The 21,847-nt window shown below is 41.0% G+C and overlaps 2 pseudogenes; one reads left to right on the top strand and one right to left on the bottom strand.

Moving 5' to 3' along the window:
• Positions 1-636: 636 nt before the first annotated feature.
• LOC115679895 (protein NRT1/ PTR FAMILY 4.5-like) lies at positions 637-9,652 on the top strand (annotated as a pseudogene).
• Positions 9,653-9,746: 94 nt separating this feature from the next.
• On the bottom strand, positions 9,747-12,390 carry LOC115679894 (probable thylakoidal processing peptidase 2, chloroplastic; annotated as a pseudogene).
• Between the last annotated feature and the right edge of the window lie 9,457 nt (positions 12,391-21,847).

Here is a 21,847-nt window from a genome sequence, read left to right on the forward strand (position 1 = left end):
CATATGATAAACTAATTCATGAGACGAACCAAGGTACCTTTTCTTAAAAGAAAAGGAAAGTTGTTTCGCCGAAATCGCTCCCTTAGCAAAATATAATTCACCGAAAGTTATTCTTCGGCTTTTAACGAGAAGAGACGGGTTCTGTGGTGATTCCGATTAGGAAATATCTAGGTAGACAAGAAATCAATAGCTTTACTTCGAACCGAACTATATGTACAAATCGTATTGAAAGTTAATCGACGACAAAGCTTGAGAACGTGCAAAGATGTAATACTGGAATTCAATCGACGACGTAACACTCGGGATATAGATACACGTTGGAATTTAATCGACGACACGAATCGGAAAGCTACAGCTAAGGAAAAATAAAGTGCATTACAGGAAAGTAAAGATAATTTTTTTTTGATCAACAAGTAAAGATAATTGAAAGATAATATTTTGATTGATTTGTCGAAGGCTTTCCAAAGAGTATGATGTGGTTATTTAAAGCCTGCAGTCAACGATTATTAATGGAGGTTACAAACATAGGTTACAAATGGTTACCAACTTCCCCGTAGTACTAGAAGTGATAGAAAAGGCCAAAGGCCTCGAGCCATTTTACTAACTGGCCCGGGTGGCTATTCTTGGACAATCGGCATGATCAAAGAAGAGGGTGCGCTTTATTTCGATGGAGGGTGGCCCAAGTTCATGGAGGATCACTCCATACAAACTGGTGACTTCTTGGTCTTCCGGTACGACGGGGAAGCTGGTTTCAAGGTGCAAGTGTTTGACCCGACCGTGAGCCCGAGGGAGGCTTCTTTTCATGCCTGGAATTCTCATCGAGTCATTACCGAGTTGATCAGATCTAACTGAGTCATGCCGATCAAATAGGGTAAAATAAAAAACTCACCACTTAGATTAGTGAATAAAATCGCTGGTTTAGATACCTTTTCTTTATGCCATGCCTTTTGCATACTAAAATTCTTATTAATGATCTTCTTAGAGAGTGACACAGATGGAGCGAGAGGATCATCCGGTACCGATCACTTTTCATTTCAGATAACCGTCAAAGTGTAACACGTCAAGAAAGCCATATTCGTAAGTTCAACCCTATAATCTTTCTCTTTTGCTAGGATCCATTCAGACGCATTTCCTGTCCGACTTGTCGATTGTATTGATAGAAGGAAATTACTTTTCATTGTTGTGGGTAGCCTATTCCTAGTTGGTTCTCCGAACATCATATTCGGTGGCACAAAGAGTATGTGAATGCCGTGCTGCGCGACCATGGAGGGAAGCAGTGGTCGGTGTCGATGATCCGTAGAAATGACATCACCAAGCGTGGGAGCTGGTATTTGGCTCAAGGAACAACGCACCTTCTTTTTGGGTTTTTTTATTTTACTTTCAATCTCATTCATTGGTTGAAGAGAATCACCAGAAGAGACAAAACAGAGGATGTGGTGCCACTTACTCTCTCTACACTTTAGAGAGAGCAATTGCTAAATATAGGCCCAGCCCGGCCCATGTTCTTAAGCCAGCTTATTTTCCTTCTTCAACATATTTGTGCGTTGGAAGGTAAAAAAAGAAAACAAAACTCGTCAAGTGGCGACAAAAACAAGAAGAAAGAAAAGGGCTCGTCTATGAAGAAAAAACAAGAGGAAAAAATCTTCGCGCCTAGCCAATCCGGACACCCCAAAAAGCCAAATCAACGCCGTTTTGCAATGCGGGGTAAGTATTCGAACCTATCATTCATCTAATCGGACAAATCGTCTAAGTTAGGGCATAAAATTCGGATATATGTCTACTCTAAATTGCTAGTTGCAATCTAGGGTTTGTTAAGATGTAAAATTATGTGGAAAATAAATTTTAGGGTGTTGTGGAATCGTGGGATTTGACGGAAATCGATTTGGAGTCAATTTTTAAAGTTTTGTGTGCGCTGTTGGACCAGTGACGAATTTCTGATTTCGGTGATGGTTTTCCCCCATCTTCGGCCGTCTTTTGAGTCGGTGAAGCTTAGGAATTTCTAGTCAATCGAATGAGTTTTATAATGACTGTAAGTTTACTTGAAACCGAATTTGGTGGAAGAAGTTATTACGCGAACAAATTCAGCTCGTGAGCTGCACATAGCAGATGGCAATGGATGTCCGCTGTGGGCGAGTTTTTCGTTGATGAGTAGGTATCGTTTCAACAAATAAACATAGTTTAGTCGAGTCGTTCGTTAACAGTCTAAGGCACACAGAGCTCAAAGTTTAAGAACTCAATTTTGCAGAGAGTTGCCCCTGTCCATCCCGTGCTCACTGAACGGTAGTTAACGGTCTAAGGCACACAAAGTTCAATGTCCAAGAACACTACAACAATCATGGAGGATGTAGTGGAACGACCTATGTCCTTCAAGTTTTGCATGGTCAAGCACAGCTCCGACGGAATGGTACGTCGCTTATTCTTCTTTGCCATAATTATGTTTATGCGAACAACGCCACATGGACCAGTCCTTTGGGCCATATTCGTTCCTTTGGTCTTCTTGTTTGGTTCTAGTCTCTGTCTTATTGTTTTGGCTTCGTTGTGGCTGGCTCTGGCGGCCTCCATGACCTAACGCCTGGGGGTCGGGCCTTGCGGTGGTAGGTCTGTCGCGAGAGAGCCAAAATCCGGAAGCCATGGCTCTCTTTGCACAGGTTCCTAAAGTAAGAGAGCCCATAAAAAACGAACGTACACTTAGCTTCTTTTCGATTAGACCGGGTTGTTCTTTTTTAGTCTTTTTCTCTTTGGAGTGCGATTAACTTTTGGAGAGTCGTAACTAGAAGTGTTGTGCCAACAAAAAGAAAGAAAGTAGTAGCTCGTTTTTATCGGTTATTTCTCTGTACATTTAGCCTTTAGTGGTAGTATACATTTGTTTACACAAAAAAAATGGCCAAACTTTGGTTACTATCGACAAGTGATGAGCTTAACCAATAAAAGCAGAGTTTCGTGGTCTTTTTGATGTAGCCCAACATGTCGACTGCTCGAGCAATGGGATCCGGAAGGTGATTTGCACACACGGAAACTCTGTCCATGAAGAAAGAAACAGAAAAAAAAAAAAGGAAAGATGAAAAAATCTTTGCGCGTAGCTGATCTGGACATCCCGAAAAGCCTAATCAACTCTGTTTTGCAATGCCGGGTAAGTATTCGAACTTGTCATTCATCTAATCGGATAAATCGTCCAAGTTACAGCATAAAATTCGGATATATGTCAACTCTGAATTTCTATGTTCAATCTAGGGTTTGTTAAGATGTAAAATTATGGGGAAATGAAATTTAGGATGTTGTGGATTCGTGGGATCTGACAGAAATCGATTTAGAGTTACGGTTTGATTGGAGTCAATTTTTGAAGTTCTGCGCGCGCTATTGGACCGTGACGAATTTCTGATTTCGATGATGGTTTTCGCCCATCTTCAGCCATCTTTTGAGTTGGTGAAGCTTAGGATTTTCTAGTTTATCGAACGGGCTTTATAATGACTGTAACTTAACTTGAAACTGAATTCGGGGTAAGAAGTTATAACGCGAACAAATTCAGCACGCGAGCTGCGCATAGTGGACAACAATGGGTGTCTGCTATGGGCAAGCTTTTCATTGGTGAGTAGGTATTGTTTTATCAACGAATAAGCGTAATTTAGTCGAGTTGTTCGTTAACTAACCGGCCCGCTTTTATCCGCGACAATCAGGTCAAGGAAGACGACACTTGCACTTTCGAGCTTGCAAGTCCATCTTTGCCGCGAGTTCACATTTCTAGGGCATAGGAGGAGGAAGCGAATCAAGGGAGTTGAACTATTTTCTACAGTCAAAAGACAATGGCTAAATGAGTTTCATGTGATCTAAAATCTTTCCGATGTTTGGACTTTCATGTGTTACTCCATACCGAGTTATGTTGTGAAACTTTAGATTTAAGTGTTACTAGATTAATTCAATGCCAAGCTTCTTATTCGATATTGCATCTTAGTTGTGCATAGGTAATGAGAATCAATATGGACACAAGTGCATATCAGGGCATGTCTAAGTGCCTTTGTCGAAATTTCGATAATGGCTTGTTGAAATTTAATGCTCGAGTATGAGCAATATGAGAAGTTTAATGCTATCTAAATAATAAAAACAATGGCTTTACCAAAACTTCGATCTTCTAAGCCTTGCAAATCCATGCTTTTACCATTCTCATGGATAAATCAACCGAAGTGGGAGAGAATATTCACAAGCAGCAACATCAACACCTTCGAAAGGGAAAACACAAAACAAAACAAAACAAATCTAAAGGTCCGTGCTGCTGTTTGAGCAAACCTACACATTTCCCACAAGCAACCATGCACATACACATCCACTCGACGACGACCCATTAAAGTACAAGACCCATAAAGATATCATTATAGCACACATTCTCTGTCTTGCTTCACTTCTTGGGATTTTCTGATCCACACACACTCTCTCTCTCTCCTTCCTTGATCCTCGAAACCCTGAAAAAAAAAAAAAAACCCAGCTGGGGGTCCATTCTTTTCTCCTCATAGCAAGAGAAAATCTCTAGGTCCGAAGAGAGAGTCCCCGTTCCGAGGTTTCCATACACTAAGGACCGTGCACGATTGAAGAAGACCAGTATGAATTCTCTTGGAGCTTTCAAAAATTCCCAACTGTTAAAATATGTCTTGAGTTTATATCTGTGAATGAAATCCGATTTAAGATAAATTAAAGGAAAATCTGAAAGTTGAATATTTGTAGATGTCCACCGTGGAAATCTATATTTCTTATTTAGTTTTGGGTCTCAACCCACTACGCCTAATGTGTTTATGGAGCTCAAGTGCTCCGGCAGAGTCACTATTTGCCGTGCACTTTTTTATCAACCAAACGTAGATATAGGGTGAAACAGTCACGCCGAGGCCATCCAATAAGCGCAAAACGTTCGTGGTCGCAATCGAGGCGTTGATTTTCCTCTTCTGGTCGGAATGTTACAACCTTCGGTGGCAGGATGAGGGTGAATTGTGGAAGGATTCATTTGTGAGGTTGAAGTTTGGAGTTTTGGGCTGCGAAGAGGAAGATGGATAGGAGTGGGGCTCGACGGAGGATGATATTTGGGGGTGCAGATTTTGGCGACCATCAAGGCGCGATTTTTCGTTGTGCATAGGTAAGGAGAAGATAGCGTTGGTGGTTTTGGAAATGGAGTGTGTTGCCATTTTCGATTTCATGCAATGATCATTCATGATTTTATTTTCCATGTTTCGTTTTCTTATTTTAAGTGCATGTTTCGTAAGCTTAGTCAGTTTTATCAATTACTTATTCTAATAGCTATGGCGCATCAGTATGGACTACGCAAGCTTTAAGCGCATAATTATAATAATCAACATATAAGCGCAATAGTGCATCTTGTAAAGTTCTTAGTGAATTAAGTGAAACTCTATTATCGTGAAATTTTTTATGGTTATATGAAAACCCTTTTCTCTTAGCACTTATCTTAACAATAGTAGGATATCCCAATTCATATAGAATTTAGATCTAAAAAATTATAATTTTTCTATATTTGTCAGTACCATACCCATTAGAAAAAGTGAATATTCGACTCGGTATCATGCAAACTTATAATAAGAATAAAAATGGTATCTTTCTCATTTTGATAAAGTAGGTTATAAGAAGATGATTGGGTATTTTTATTTGTCAAGAAAGTTGTACTATAAATAAATTAAGTAAGCTCTTATTTTGACTAAAGAACATTAAGCACACATTAGAAAAAAGTGAATATTTCATCTCAATATAAAAGGTATCATGTTCCTTAGCTTATCTTTTACTATTGTTTCCTCAAACAATATACTTTTCGTCAATATCAACTAGTATTTTTATGATTATGGGACAAATATTGAGAAAAACTTTGGGTCATTTTCGTTAATTTAATCATCCAATTTGTCATTTTAGACTTTCTAAAGTGACTTGCAATGATATATTCTTCTAATTCAACTATAAAAGAGCTCGACTAATTTATGTTTAGAGATATTATTTGTCATTATGGTATGGTAGCCTATGAATATATATACTAATGAAGTCTAGCAGCGGACCGCGGGCGCATTTCTAGTATCTTCCTTGGAGAAAGTTGTCAAAAAAGTGTTAAATCTATTGCACTTTTGCCAATTCAGTCATAAACCTTTCCACGTTTTGTCAATTGAGTCCTAAATATCTTCACGTTTTGTCAATTGAGTCAATCCGGTCAAAATTAAAATTTGTCCATGTCAACGATTTTCGGCCAAAATTGACTGGATGGACTCAATTGGCAAAACATGAAAATGTTTAGGACTCAATTGGCAAAACGTGGAAAGATTTAGGAATGAATTGGCAAAAGTACAATAGGTTTAAGACTTTTTGGACAATTTTTTCTTGCAGAGCAATGTGCAGAGTCTTCTATTATGTGAGCTGTAGCATAGGCCGCGAGATTTCTTTGACTTACGATTGACTAGCTTGTTTGAAATCACACTGTCGGCGAATTTTCTTGCCTCCGACACGAAAGAAGGTGCATTAGCATGGTTCGTATGATAAATGTATGAAGACTCAAATGCAGAGGGATAGGCATACCTTAACAATAGTTGCAAAAGCATAAAGCCCTAATCCATGGCTTACTCGGAAAATCCGATATTTGGAGAACAAGATTTTGCATAATGGACGATTTGCAAGCTTAGCGTCAACTATGGACCAAACACCGAGGATTTTCTTCTATAATGTGCTTTTTGTTCTGTCCTAATAGGAAAGTACAGGGATATCAAGTCCCATCCGCAGAAAGAAGCGAGACGAGGAGGCAACGGGGCCGCTCTCTTTCTATATGGTAATTTACAAACACACATCCTCATTCTCAAGCAATATTTCCAACTACTTGGTGCAGCTACGGAAGGACTACAGAACATGGCGTTCATATCAAACGTGGTGAGTATATACGGACCGGGTCCTCTGATAAGTAGTGAATATGCTACTTAATTAATGGTGGAAGACCCATGTTATGTTGTGATCGGCTCCTTGTCCTAATTAACTTATCGATATCTTTTTAAGTACCTAGCTTTGTTCTCTATGGTTGACATGAGTAACGGACACTTGGATATGGGATTTTCCAAGCAATAAATTGCACATTCAACAGACATAATCTAACTTTTCACTTTTTGTTATTCCAAAGGGTTCTATTTGAGTGTAGTTTTGGAGGGACTTAGCTTGGCTATTTGTCCTCTTGAACAAGCGAGAACAATATTATACTCATTCATAGACCGAGCCAATCACGACTCCATAACACATATGGTATATGCTAGAACTTGGGATAAATAAGGTCGGCTCATAGACCGATTGGTTTGTCATGATTAATTTTGGTTAGCGGATTCGGCTGCTAGTGTCTGACCAATAACTTTTGCATAATAATTGTAGTACAATTAGCTTGCTGGGCCAAGTTTAACATCTGTTTTATATCCAAGGAAACTGTGCTCTTGATTTAGCACTTGAGGATATTGTTAAGAAATACTATGATGTCTACCTAATACGCGCTGACATGCTAAGGGCGATAGATTGCAGTGTCAAGCATATCTTCTGTTATCTAAACTTGAATTTGGGTTTTGTATGAATTGCAACTAAAACCAACCCATCCAGAGTGGTTCATCATAGTGATATTCAAAGGCATTGAGTAATGAACATAGGTGATCAGAAGTAGGAACAAATGAACGATGTTCATTATGGTGACTGCTTTTATAAACAGGGATATGCCCTCCTAGCAGTACAAGCACACTTCCACCAGCTGAGGCCGAGTCCTTGCAAAGGCATCCCACCGGACCAAACGAGCCAAAGCCTCGCTGCAGACAGCACCTAGGCTGCGATTCTCTACACGGGCCTGTACCCGGTCGTGTCCGGGACGAGTGGGGTCAAGGCCGCTCTGCCTTTGGTCGGGGCCGACCAGTTCGATGAGAAGGCCCCAAAGGAGGCAACCCAGCTATCCAGCGGCATCAACTAGTTCCTGTTCCGCCTCACCATCGGGGCCATTATCGGCATCAGTTTCATCGGGACTGGGCTTTCGGTGTCTGCAGCGTCGCTGTTCTGTTCGCCCGTGGTGTTTGTGTGCACGGGGAAGTCTCTCTACATGTCCGATGTCTCTATTAGTAAATTGCCATCAGTGGAGACGACACAGCATATATAGAAAGTACTACTGCAGGGTCTAGATGTACAGTTTTGAGTATCGAATGGTGGTTATGTGCATAATGAGTAAGCATGAATCCTCTCTGCAAGTTCAGAGTGGTGATTTAGTGTGTTTTTATTGATTTTGGGTACTTGTAGGTGCCATCAAGAAGAAAGGTCTCCCGATCCCAGTGACGACAGATGAATTGCACGAAGGGCATGACAGAACCAGGGGAAAATGATGAAATTCTTCCCTGGACAGACCAATTCCGGCACATACTAGTTGCATTTACTCAAGCGACCTCATGAACATTATTTTTTTCAAGTTGCAACTTGTAGTTACTTGGTGCAAGTAAGCTCAGCGTTCAACAAAGCAATTTTGCAGATTCTTGGATCGAGCGGCGGTTGCTCCGAGTCCCGGTAGTGGATCAAGTGCTAAACCCTAGAGCCTGTGCATGGTGACACAAGTCAAAGAAACGAAGATCCTGCTCCGCATGCTTCCAATTGTTCACAGCAGGGTATTCATAAACACAGGCCTGGCTCAGCTCCAAACCTTTACAATCCAACAAGGCACAACCTTGAATCCCCACATCTGGGGATTCATGTGTCCCAGGCATCTCCGTCCCGGTGATCCCCCTGCTCTTCATGTTCATAATAGTCCCGACCGCGTCTTTGTCCCCATTTGCAGGAAATTCACCAGTATCCGCACCGGAATCCGACATCTACAGTGAATCGCGGTAGGGCTAGTGCTCTCGGCCATTTCCATGGTAGTGGCTGGAGTGGTGGAGACCCAGTGCAAGTCGGTGGCAATCCACCACAACAAGGTGGATTCCTCAGAGCCCTTGCCCATGAGCGTGTGCTGGTTTGGCTTTCAATACGCAATGGTGCATTTGTTTCACGGAAAATGTAACGTTTTTGGAAAATATTTTCTAAAAAATCATTTTCTAGGAAAATAGTTAGTTTTCCTTTTGTTTGGTGATATGTGATCAAAAACATTTTCTGGTGTTTGGATCTCATTTGGAAAATGATTTCAATCCCACGATTTTATCTTAGGCAAGATTTTTTTTTTCGAATTTTTAAATATTTTTATTTTTAAAAATAAAAAAGAAAAAGGAAAAAAGAAAAAAAGAAAGAAAAGAATAAAATATTAAAAAAGTAAAGGGAAGCAATTCCGAAAAGTGTTTTCACCTTCTTAGATTAGGGAATTCACTTTCCTAATTTTATACATGAATATTCTTCTAAACCGGAAAGTGTTTTCGGTTGATTAATCATTTTTGGTAAATCAAACGGGCGAAAGTTCGGAAAACGTATTCCCGAAAAACACTTTTCCCGAAACAAACGCAAACCTAAGTCACTGAATTTAGCTTCACTAAAGTCCCACCATTCCCGTACTTTTCACTTCATATAATTTCACTAATTTTTGCCTCACTTTCACAAGATGGATGAGATAGCCCATCAAAAACAGGCAAAAGCAAGCTGCCTGGGCAAGGTCGAAGGAAGATTCAAATATATATTCACAAATGCTCAACAATGAGCCAGAACGAGCGGGGAATAATTGTAAAAATCACCATCAAAATTAGATAAGGTGTCAAAATCGATTGCCCCCTTCCAGCGAGCATGAGGCTGTGTCAGGAAAGAGCAGCAGCTTCTTTTGCAGATTGAGGATCATATCTAGTGAACGAGACCCGGGAAGGAGGCCAGTGCGGGGAACACTGATCTGCCTACAATGTTCTTGATAGGAAGCAGACCCTGCAACTATCAAAACTTCACAGGTCAGAATTCAAATCAAGCGATCACAATCAAATACGCATATATAGTATACACAACCAAAATGAGGGTCACTCTGCTCGACTACGAAAACTAAACAGAACCAAGCCCCTAACATTCTGACTAATAATTAACTAATAGAAGGTGCATACAAAAGTTGCACAAGTATCTTTCCTCCCCCAATGCAATATGCTCGATTATCACTTTACACCAGAACCGGTAGAAATTAACTAATTGAAGACAGAAAACTCACCGGTTATGGGACTCAAAAAACTGTTGTTTGTGTTGTCTCCCATTACAAATGCATAACCTTCAGGAACAAGCTCCAATTGATGAGAAACAGTCAGAAAACTCGATCAAAATGCCGGTCGTGTGATGGCATTAGCAAATTAAGTTGGTACGACCTCAAATTGGCATTGCCGTTGGTTCCGTCTAATAAGAAAGTGGCCGTAAGATGAAATCTTCATCTTGAGCAGCGCCGTTCGCCTATAGTTTACCATCATGAAACTACAATAAGAACCGCTGTCCATTGAAAATTAGTACAAAGAAAAAAGTAGTTATTACATGTATGGGAGTGGAGAGGACGGTGCATGCAAAAAATTAACTCAGAATAAAAGGTGCAGGATTGAAGATAAAGACTTACACTTCGACATAGTCCCCAGCCTTGGCAACAATTCTCTTTATGAATACATCGGCCGAACTGAAGCCAACTTCCTGAATGCCACAAAATAGCCAAAAAACCAATAAGGAATGTGCAAATTTTGCAGAGAAATCGCACTTTGGTTAAACCCAATTTCCAAAGCTCCTTAAAGAAACCCGATATCCGAAACCTCTGGCTCTCTGAAAAAGTATGAAACCCGGTGCCAACAGACAGCAAACACCAACAAAACAAATCAGGTCAGTATCACTAAATGCATTAGGTCCCGACACAAAACAGATCCACATATACAAATCCTATCCAAGTGGACGCAAGTTGCAAACCGAATGAGATACAGTCCGTGTTAAATGCATAGATAATAAAAAATCATAATATGAGGAATTTAATATTCAGTTACCACAAGTTTATAAATCCAACTTGGAAGAAACAAACTAAAGAGCCTGGTCATAACGTACAATCTTGGATGAATTCTTATTCAAACAAGCTTTCTGCCGTTGGTTACCCTACACGATTATCATCTCCAAAATTCCTCCAGGACTAAAAGCCGTACAAACAATGCTCGCTGTATTACATTAAAATTATATGCTTCACGTTGCTACCACTCTAATCTGGTCCAGTGCCGCGAAATTTCAGTCCTCACCACACTACCAACAAGCCTAGATTAAATAGGCAAACAAAAGAGACTAATTGAAAGGAGAGCCTTACCTTCTCTGCCAAAATGCGGTCACCTACATCCAGACTCCATAGTTGGTTTCATAGAAGTCGAAGGAATCGACCTTGAAAGCTGTGAAAGCAGCTTTAGCATCCTGGGAGTAATCCCCGAGCGCAACCGTGCCAATTACCCGCTTCTTGCGGCCGAGTTCCTATGAACCTCCTCCATCTTCACGCACCCTCCATCGCCATCTCTGTTCTCCCTCTCCCAACGCATCCCTCCCTCCCTCCCTTATCCACGTCGTTCCTTGCCGAGCCGGCAATGCCTCGTTGCAGGGCAGCCACTGCGATTCTGTGTTCACTGTTGGAGACCACAAATGGTAGCTTCTATTTAAAAACTTCCTTTCAATGATAACTCTTGCTTTTGCGGATATAAAATTTTTCCTATCTAAAGCTACTATTTTCATTTTCTTCCCCAAGAAGGTGTGGCTATGCCCGAGGGGTAACTTGGTTAGAAGGGGCCAAAGCCTTTCAATGTTTCTCCTTTTAGTTGATCCTGACAAATGGGCATGTGGTCAGAAAGTGATAACGAGATTCACCTTTCGGTTAAAAGGCCGAAACAACGTTGTACTTTATCAGCGGGGAGGTAAGTGTTTGTTCTCATGAGTGGATGAGCGCTACACCTCAAGGCCATCGTAATTAGTAGCGAAAACAGAAAGTCCAGAGCAATTCTCAATCTCAATCGCACGATGAGCTCTTTTCTAACCACAGTACACCACTAAATAAATTGCACCTGTTAATAAGTAGCGAATTCGTTTTTTATATAGTCCGCCGTATGGTTAGAAACTGCTGAAATCTCTCATGTTTCCAAACTGTAATTTTCTGCACTCTTGCCTTGTCTTTGGTACTTTGCAGCTTGTACTGTATGTTTGAGTAGCTCCTGAACGAACTGGGGTTGGCCTGCTTTCATGCCACTGGAAAAGGTTCGGGAATTCCTGGCGGTTGTTTCCTCTTTGACATGACAATTACTGATGGTTGTTTCCTCTTTGACAATAATACACGGATTGAATGTGTTCACGCATTAAGGTCTGCAGGCTTCCCTGCCTCTGGTCAGATTCTCCTAGGCATTCCTCATTAATCATGTCGACGCTCCGAACAAGTTGCAACGATTTCGCATTTTCAACCTGAGTCTCCATGTCGATTTTGCATTTTCAACCTGAGTCTCCATGTGGTAGACCCGAAAGTGCAAGTTGTTAACAACTCAATTCATTCGCATCATACGATATCATCATCATATCAAAGAATACAAGGATTAGTCATGCACCCGGTGCATTGCACCCGATCCAGGGTTGATTGATTGAAGTCAATCAAGTATCTAGAACTATATAATCATTGTACTCGCCAATTTTTGGTACTCCTCTTTCTTCTGTGCGTTTGGCTCCTGAATGTAAAGTCCTCTCATTGTGCAAGAGATTGATTCTGTATCCCAAAGGAGACAAAAGCAGAAACGGAGGAGATCTCCTGTCTATATATCTGGTGATTTCCAAGAACACTCCAATGAGAATGAACTCCAGTAATCATGGACAACTAAAACAAGCATCATATAAACCACCAAAAGTGTAAACAAAAAACAGCAGGAAAATTTCTATATGCTTCTTGAAATGCACAAACATGACATTGGCATTGCTCAATACTCACTCTGATTTTACCCAAATGAGACATTAGCTCCCAGATACCCATCACTGAAATATCCTCCATAGGAAACAGGCTTTTCAACCCCTGCTTATACATCATCGACCTGAGATAGCACGGAGACAAAGTCCTTCGGTAAGGAAAACCAATAAACCGACATTTTATGCTCTCACCTTTCAATGTATGCATGACTTTTTTCAGTCTAACGCAAAAACAATCTTCCTGACGATGACCTTTTTTAGCTCAATCCAGGAAACAAAGTTGAGTTAACGCATATTCATCACCAGAGGTTCCTCATTCACGCAAATTTCAACAAGAACCATTTTTTTTACCTGTAATTCAAATGGTAACTTTTGTCTTACCACATGAAAACAACGCTGAACTCAAGAGCAGCAATATATGTGCAGAAAGCACTTAGCATCAATCAAACACTGACCCAGTTTCAAATTCACCCAAAAGAACACACAAGTGCCAGAAATACAACATCATTACCCTCCGACGCCGGCGAAACGAACTGGAAAAGGAGACACAGTCTTGAGAGAGGCCATGAGGCGAGAAGCGATGGTGTCCCCCGAAACCTCCCCTGCAACGACGAACACCCTCAACTCGCCATCTCTCGCCGCCACGTCTAGCACTGACTTGCCCGAGATCGAGGCGTGGCCGTCTTTTCTCTAGACAAAATAATACAGCGAAACAACAGTTTGCACAGTGCATTTTAAAGGCCACAGAAAGGATGAAAGAGGTAAAAAGTAAACTCAACCTCGGCGAAATTTGGGTTTAGTCTCCAATTCCATTAAGAATTAATATTGTGAGATCAAAAATGTGTCTAGGGTTAATTATGCAGATCTCTCAAGTGTATTTCTCCTTAAGGCAGTGAGGTGGCCACTAAAACCTCTTCTTATTGTCATTGAAAGCCGACAAAATAATGTAAGTTAAACTTACCTTAAGTCTAATTTTCCTGCTCTCTGCTTCTTCTGCTTCTGCTTGACCATTAAGCTTGCTCCAAATTTCTTGGCGGCCCTCAAGATGATCACTGCCGACAACGGCCACAATGGTAGAATGGTCACGGGCCTTTTCTTGAAGTCCTGATGCCATGTACCTAAAAAAAAGTATTATCCATGATTAGCCTATTTTTTCCACGGAACCTTGAAAAATAGAAAATACTTACAAATTTCGTTCGTGGAGTATTATCTTGTCTGAGCTGTGGAGAATCGCCATATAGTACACAATATGCTTATAAGGGTTCCGGGCCCGGTTCCAAATTATTTTAAAAAAAATAATAATAATGAGATTTAAAAAAAAATTCATTATTTAATTTTTTTTTATAACACAATTTGAACTCTAATTGCCATGCATTGTAAGTGCATTGATCTCTAATTACAATGCTTGGCTTGGGTGTATTGAACTCTAATTACAAGGCTTGGCTTGGGTTTTATACACAATGATTCTAATGCCTTTTTGTTTCCATTCGATGTGGGACTCTTGGCTTGCCTTGAACACCTTCAATGTGAGACTCTTGACTTGTCTTCATGCAAATGCCAAGAGTCCCACATCGAATAGGAATGAAGAGACCATCAAAGGGGTTGTGTATAAAACCCAAGCCAAGCCATAAGCATGTGAAGTTGTATACATTTTGTGGCTACGATCCTTTGCTATTTAAGAGCAAAGGATTCCATTGGATCGCCTAGAATCGGACCGGACCAATGGTCCGGTTCTCGGTTTTATGATTTGCCGGTCCGGTTCCTGGTTCTAAAATTAAGGGACCGGTCTTACCGGTTCGGTTCCCGATTCCGAGCAGAACCGGACCGAACCGCGAACCAATCACCCCTACAATTTACATTTTGATTATAATTTATATTGAATAATTCATATTTCATAATTTTATCATTCATAATTTTTTTATTTCATAATTTATTTTTAAAATTTTTAAATTACGAACCGGAACCGCTAGGGGCGGTTCCGGTTCACACACGGCCACGAACCGAAACTGGCCGGTTCCGAACCGTGGCCATGTCTACTCCCATGTGCCCGACCCTCCCCATGTGCCCGACCCTCCTCATAAGATGTCGTCCTTGCCGCATATATGTGGTGGGTCACACATAATACCAAGGTGAGTGTTGTGATTTAAATTTGTTAAGGTATCATGTGTGCAGTCTAATATTTGTGCCTGTCTTTGTTGCAGAATGCGAGGGACAACGTGAGAGCCGTTATCAATTCCCGCAAACCACAGGTTTGGTGCATTTTTTTTTATGATTCATGTTTTATGATTAAGCTCAAGAACTTTCACTGTAGGTAGTTTTCGTGGAGCTTTGCGAGAGTCGAAGACGACTTCTTAAGCATCCCCTAAGTGAATTTCGCGTTGCCTCTGAAGAAGCCGAGAAGCATGGCAGTGACTTAAAGCTGGGGGATCTCCCAATTGAGGTATGGCTTTCTTTTGTGTTTTGTTCCAAGTATTTAATTTTGTTCCAAATATGTGTTATGTTCCAAGTTTTGTGTTTTGTTCCAAGTATTTTGTTCTGTTCCAAGTATCTTTTGTGTTTTGTTCCAAGTATTTTGTTCTGTTCCAAGTATCTTTTGTGTTCTGTTCCGAGCAAGCTGTTCTAAGTATTGTGTTTTGTTCCAAGTAAATGCAGTTCTGTTTCAAGTATTGTGTTCTGTTCCAAGTAAATGCAATGCAGCATGTATTCGCTTGCACAGGAAACTGAGCGTAAGATATACAGAATTTTGACGATTGGGGAAAAAGAATTCTTAGGTCGTTTACTACGTCGTGATCTTACCTCTACAAGATCACGACGTAGTAAACGACCTAAGAATTCTTTTTCCCCAATCGTCAAAATTCTGTATATCTTACGCTCAGTTTCCTGTGCAAGCGAATACATGCTGCATTGCATTTACTTGGAACAGAACACAATACTTGAAACAGAACTGCATTTACTTGGAACAAAACACAATACTTAGAACAGCTTGCTCGGAACAGAACACAAAAGATACTTGGAACAGAACAAAATACTTGGAACAAAACACAAAAGATACTTGGAACAGAACAAAATACTTGGAACAAAACACAAAACTTGGAACAGAACACATATTTGGAACAAAATTAAATACTTGGAACAAAACACAAAAGAAAGCCATACCTCAATTGGGAGATCCCCCAGCTTTAAGTCATTGCCATGCTTCTCGGCTTCTTCAAAGGCAACGCGAAATTCACTTAGGGGATGCTTAAGAAGTCGTCTTCGACTCTCGCAAAGCTCCACGAAAACTACCTACAGTGAAAGTTCTTGAGCTTAATCATAAAACACGAATCATAAAAAAAAAAATGCACCAAACCTGTGGTTTGCGGGAATTGATAACGGCTCTCACGTTGTCCCTCGCATTCTGCAACAAAGACAGGCACAAATATTAGACTGCACACATGATACCTTAACAAATTTAAATCACAACACTCACCTTGGTATTATGTGTGACCCACCACATATATGCGGCAAGGACGACATCTTATGAGGAGGGTCGGGCACATGGGGAGGGTCGGGTACATGGGAGTAGACATAGCCACGGTTCGGAACCGGCCAGTTCCAATTCGTGGCCATGTGTGAACCGGAACCGGAACCGCCCCTAGCGATTCCGGTTCGTAATTTAAAAATTTTAAAAATAAATTATGAAATAAAAAAATTATGAATGATAAAATTATGAAATATGAATTATTCAATATAAATTATAATCAAAATGTAAATTGTAGGGGTGATTGGTTCACGGTTCGGTCCGGTTTTGCTCGGAATCGGGAACCGAACCGGTAAGACCGGTCCCTTAATTTTAGAACTAGGAACCGGACCGGCAAATCATAAAACCGGACCATTGGTCCGGTCCGATTCTAGGCGGTCCAATGAAATCCTTTGCTCTTAAATAGCAAAGGATCGTAGCCACAAAAGGTATACAACTTCACATGCTTATGGCTTGGCTTGGGTTTTATACACAACCCCTTTGATGGTCTCTTCATTCCCATTCGATGTGGGACTCTTGGCATTTGCATGAAGACAAGTCAAGAGTCTCACATTGAAGGTGTTCAAGGCAAGCCAATAGTCCCACATCGAATGAGAACAAAGAGGCATTAGAATCATTGTGTATAAAACCCAAGCCAAGCATTGTAATTAGAGTTCAATACACCCAAGCCAAGCATTGTAATTAGAGATCAATGCACTTACAATGCATGGCAATTAGAGTTCAAATTATTTATTAAAAAAAATTAAATAATGAATTTTTTTTTTAAAATCTCATTATTATTTTTTTTAAAAATAATTTGGAACCGAGCCCAGAACCCGAACCAGAACCGGCCCATGGCCTACGGGCCCGGTTCCGGTTCCAACAATTTTGGAATCGGGCCCGGAACCGTCGGTTCCAAATTATTTTTTTTAAATAATAATGAATTTTTTAAAAAAAAATTCATTATTTAATTTTTTTATAACACAATTTGAACTCTAATTGCCATGCATTGTAAGTGCATTGATCTCTAATTACAATGCTTGGCTTGGGTGTATTGAACTCTAATTACAAGGCTTGGCTTGGGTTTTATACACAATGATTCTAATACCTCTTCGTTCCCATTCGATGTGGGACTCTCGGCTTGCCTTGAACACCTTCAATGTGAGACTCTTGGCTTGTCTTCATGTAAATGCCAAGAGTCCCACATCAAATGGGAATGAAGAGACCATCAAAGGGGTTGTGTATAAAACCTAAGCCAAGCCATGAGCATGTGAAGTTGTATGCCTTTTGTGGCTACGATCCTTTCTATAATTTGCCGGTCCGGTTCCTAGTTCTAAAATTAAGGGACCGGGAACCGATCACTGTCGCGACCTACCCCGTCCCGATCGGGTTTAGGCCAAGAGGTATTTGTCGATGGATATAAACAACAATTGGTTCGTTTGAATGGTGAACCAAATGGTTCATTAATCCAATGACCGAGGCACTCCCAAGCCTCATACCTTGCGCGACGAGAATTATCTAATTTAAGCATTCGATTAGAGTCGTCACTAGCCATGATCAAGGGTTAGCTAGAAACCCTGATCGAGACGCGGGAGTGTCGTTTCGATACGTGCGAAAACCAGAGATTCCAAAATTCGGGGACTTGATTACACTAGCAATTTAACTAATGCCCTTTCGATACCTAAACTTGAATGTTCGCAAATTAACGTACCGGGCAGCCTATCGAAAAAGCTAATATTCGACCTAACTGTTCTAAAAATAGAAATAACAATCAATGTATTAAAAGTGCGCAACTAGACAATCATGAAGAAAATTAACAACCAACGACCTAGCATCGTCTCTAAAAAGAAAATGCAATCAAAAGCCCTAAGGTAAAGCCCTAATGGCTTATTCGATTTTTGGAAATTTTTTAAGGTTTTTTCTCATTTTTTCATTTTTTTTAGAGTTTTTTAACCTAAAATCTAGTGAAATTAAGCCCAAAACTGATTCCTGAACACTTCATAATTTTCCGATTTTTTTTTTTGAATTTTTCGAATTTTTTTGAGTTTTTTTAATTTTTTTTTAATTTCATGAATTTTTTAATATTTTATTTATTTAATTAATTTTTTGGGATTTTTAAACATTTTTTAATTTTTTTGGAATTTTTAATTTTTTAAATTTTTTAATATATATTTTTTGAATTTTTGAATTTTTGAAAAATTTTATTAATAAATAAAACCGGACCGGGTCTCCCGATCCGACCCGGATTCCCGACCCGGGTTACCGACCCGCCCGAGTTTTCAAAATTTTGATTTTATATTCTCTTTTTTTTTTTTTTTTTTTCTTTTTCTCTCTTTTCCTTTTCTTTTCTCTTTTTTTTTTTTGTTTCTTTTTCTTTTTTCTATTTTTTTTTTCTTCATCCCCTTCGTGCTTTTCCCAGAACTCCCCTTCTCCTTCATATGCTCTTCACCGAAGGCTTGCCTCTTCATGCTTTCACCAAAACAACATCCTTTCAGGCCCCGGAGCCTAGATCATCGCCGAGCTACTCCCCTTCGCCGCTCCGACCGACACGGCCGGCGTTTTTTTTTTTTTTTTTGTGCCCCACCGGACTAATTCCGGTGAAGAACTTTCAGCCTACACAGAGAAGAAAAGGAACAAAACTTCAACATGGGACCTGATGAGCTCTATCCAAGCAGACCCCAAGGCACCCCAATGGGACGAGCGATGGCCTAATTCGGAATGGTGTAGGACCTTGAACTCAGCTGGTACAGGAGACATCTCCGACGGGAAAGACATACATACGGTAGGCTCGGTGGTGAACGTAGTGACATACAACCAAAAGAGAAAACATTAAGTCAGTGTCGGAGCGTCGACTCGACATAAACAACGCATAGAATGAAGATGATAAGAACGGGTTTTGGTAACAACAGTCTCGATGCTTGTTTAAGCATTTTATCAAACACGTTGTAGGCGAGTTTGGACGAGGGCTTAAGGTCGAGATCCAAGGTGATTTCTGACTCAAACATGCCACATAAAGCTCTAAACGGCCACACCTCTCCTCATACTCATCTCGGTTTGCACCAGAACGCCGAAAAGATATACAACCAGGTTCGACATCATAAAGCTTAAGCAACTTGGTTCGGACATTTGATCAAACAGGTATGGTGCAGCCGAAAAGTGGATTTGCAGATCTGATTTGGACAAAATTTATGGTCGATTTTCGACATACCACGTCTATACCATCCTCACTGGGCGTCAAAAAAAAAATGTTTGCCTCGGTCGACGGGGCCGGGCGACCACCGAATAGGCTCGGTGTGCCCGGCACCCGGGAGGCAGGGGAGGAAAAGCAAAACAGGGGAAGTGGAAGACCCACCTGTTCGTGACTAGGCGGCGGCGACGCGACGGCTGGAGACTTGTCAGCGGCACCTCGAGGCCTTCTCAAGGCGGACGGGGGCACTCTATACTCAGGTTTTCCCCCAGAAACTCCCGATCCCGCCCCTGATTTTCTGTTCTTTGTTCGTGACGGACCAAGGCAGAACGCGATGGCCGGAGATGATGGATGTCCGGCGACGGTGGTCGGCTCGTAGGAAGGGGGGAAGAGATTTGCCGGCGATCCTCACCGAGGGAGGAACCGAAGCGCTCTCTTCTTAGACCCCCTTCCCTGTTTCGTTCTCCCGGTCCTCTCTTGTTCTCTTCTTCTTCTCGCCTCTTTATTCCCGAATCGGGGACTCCTTTGAGACCACTGTACGTGCCTGACACTGGGTATCGCGCGACGATGGACGCTGCTGCTGCGCGCGACGTTCCCTCTGCAGCGCGACGTTCCATTCTCTCCTCGTACCTGCGCCTTCCTGTGGTCCCCCTTTTGTTCGTCTTTCTCACGATCGTGAGGGAGACAAACAGAAGAGAAGGAGGCTGGGCCTAAAAAAAGACAATGCAGCTGGGCTGCAAAGGGGGGTTGGGCCGAAAATAAAGAGGAGGGGATGGTCCGAAAGTGGGCTGAAGAGAGAGGGAAAAGGAGAGGCCCAGTCGAAAGAGGAACAAACAAAAAGGGCTGGGCCCAAGCTAAAATTAAAAGACAAAGGGTCGGGCTAGGGCTAATCGGCCAAGTTGAACCGGTCCGATATATTTTATTTTATATGTATATTTTTAATTTTATCTCTCTTTCACACTAATTTGACCGATTTACCATTTAAGCATTAATTTAACGAGTTGGGCAAAATTAGGTGTCAACAATCACACCTACAATTTACATTTTGATTACAATTTACATTGAATAATTCATTATTTCATAATTTTATAATTCATTATTTTTTTATTTCATAATTTATTTTTAAAATTTTTAAATTACGAACCGGAACCGGCCGGTTCCGGTTCACACATGGCCACGAACCGGAACCGCCGGTTCTGAACCGGAACCGGCCGGTCCGGTTCCGAAATGTGGCCATGTCTACATGGGAGGAGTACGCCGCGAAGGAGCTGCCGTGGAGTGAACGTGGAATGGGGCTATTGGGGTGAGCGGCAAATGGCTGCCAATGCCTGGATAAACCTCCTTCGCAGCATTGTCTGATGAGAGGAATTCATTTCAGTTTTAAGGTTGGCTATTATTTTTGCCCTTGACACTCAATTATCTAAGAAAGTGCCAATGGGTTCTGCAAAGGACCACTAATAGTAACAGATCAAACTTGATAAATTCGAATGGTCTACATCGAGCCAAAACTAGGCTAAATCTCTAACGAAAACCAAATCAGATGCTTATATACACTACGTTGCCCTTCCTCGTCATGGATGATGCCACCATCTCTCTGTTTTTCAGATTGACAAAGCAACTGCAAACTTCACCGATTGTCAAACTTTCGTGTTTCCAATGCAAGCTCACTCGCAAACTGATTCACCTCACCATCATGAACCGAAGAAGAAATCAGAGACATTGACTGATTACCTGATTCCGAGCGAAGGAAGGACGAACTCAGATATACACCTGACCAGGAGCCGAATCGCTCGAGGAAGCGCGATTGCCGAAAATGAATCCGAAGGCTCAGCAAGCGCAGGGCTTTAGCGATCCAAGGAGAAGGTGAGATCCGATCAGAAATGGCGATTGACAGAGGCTTCGTGGAGAGAGAAGCGAAGCTTTTTGCTCAGCCTCTCGGAGTCGCGTGAAGAAGAAGAGGACGAAGAAGAAGAAGAGAAGCAGTGAAGTTGAGGCGGGAAAAAACGAGAGTGGGAGGATTGTTAACCGGTAACGATAGAGTCGTGCTAATGTACACGTCAATGCGCAATGCGCACCCGTGATGTATGCAAGAATTTAAAAATTAACTGACATTTTCGTTTCGCTACCGCCAAATTATTTTTTTTTTCCAATAAATTATCAGCTTTATAACACCAAGTAATATTCATGCAAAATTATAATTATCTTAAAAAAAAACATGTGTTTGAGAGTTTTTACTTGATTATACCAAAATTTAAGGACTATTTGTATCATTTTCTTATTAATTTACATGTCGC

Source organism: Syzygium oleosum, unplaced genomic scaffold (genome assembly GCF_021117445.2).
Source record: "Syzygium oleosum isolate NSW1041296 unplaced genomic scaffold, Sole_v2.1 Sole_v2.10, whole genome shotgun sequence".
Lineage (NCBI taxonomy): Eukaryota > Viridiplantae > Streptophyta > Magnoliopsida > Myrtales > Myrtaceae > Syzygium > Syzygium oleosum.